The following is a 1374-nucleotide window of genomic DNA, read 5'->3' on the forward strand; positions in this document are numbered from 1 at the left end:
TATGGTTTGTGTTTTATGATACTAAAATATGAAAATTTATTTTTTGTTCATTTCTCCTCACCCCTGTGGTACCATAAATTTACTTATTATGGCTTTTCTATCCAATGTCTTCTTAACTCCTAGCAAAATGTTGAGTGGTGGTGGTGGTCAGTCATGTGCCATGGAATTGGTTTGGTTCAGAGCAACCCTGTATAGGGTTTCTGAAGCTGTAAATCTATGAGAGTAGAAAGCCTCATCTTTTTCCTGAGGAGTGGCTGGTAGATTTGAACTGCCAACCTTTTTGTTAGAAGTCTAGCTCATAATAATCCACTATGGTACCAGAGCTCCTTAAAATATTTAGTGAGACCATGCAAATAGTGTGTACAGTAGTGGAACACCTGGACTGCTTAATTTTGCTATCCCGCTAGATTTAAAAGGAACAGATGATCCCAGGACCATCAAAAAGAGAAGCCACAAGTGTGGCATGAGAGAGGCAGCAGCAGAAGAGGAGGCATGGAGAACAGACCTCATGGACCAAGTGCACTGGAGTGCCTATAGTCAGTAAGTTGGCTTGCAGAATGTGCCCTTTGGACAGTTAAGACTGTCTAAAAGAGATTTGTAACACTTGCCTGAGCAGGGCAGAGACCAAGGGAACACATGACTGAGAGACCAAAGACAAGAGAGGAATGTTGTGGTACTGAAGAGAAGAGGTGTTACTGACCGAAGAACTGCTGCATTCTGAGTTGTTTCTGGTCTTGAATTGTACCCTGGTCACTTCCCTAATTAACTCCATAATCATGAGTATTGTGTATGAATTCTTCACGGTTGTTGGAATGGATTATCAAACCCAGAGAATGCTGTAGGAGGAATGGTTGGTGTCAGAAGAGGGTAAAGAAGGTTGTGCGTTGGAGGCATGTCTGACCTCCATTTAATAGGAATTAGACTTGGGCTGACTTTGAGTTTGATTCTTCTTTCCCCTTGTGAAGTCTGAGGAAATTAGACATGGTTTTCCTGTCATTTTTGCAACCTCATGCCACCAACTGAGACCAGGTCTTCCTCATTGTGTATGTTCTTAGTGTCTCCTTTTAGCTTCCTGTATGTTACCAATTGATATAACTTTATAAAAAGAGGCTTCAAAAAAGTTCTTTGTAAAATGGAATGAAAATATAATGTAATTTTCACACAATCTTTGTGAAACTCCCTCAAAAATTGAGTAACACTTTTTGTTAAACATTTGGCATAAGAAAGTGATCAAAATACATGGTCAATGCTTTTTGTAGCTTATACTGTAGTACTACTCTTAGTTGAGTTGGGTCCAATTTAGAGCAATCTAAAAAAGGAGCTCTGGTAGCGTAGTGGTTACGAATCGGGCTGCGAACCTTAAGGTCAGCGGTT

This window comes from Chrysochloris asiatica, unplaced genomic scaffold (assembly GCF_000296735.1).
Source record: "Chrysochloris asiatica unplaced genomic scaffold, ChrAsi1.0 scaffold00031, whole genome shotgun sequence".
NCBI classification, from domain to species: domain Eukaryota; kingdom Metazoa; phylum Chordata; class Mammalia; order Afrosoricida; family Chrysochloridae; genus Chrysochloris; species Chrysochloris asiatica.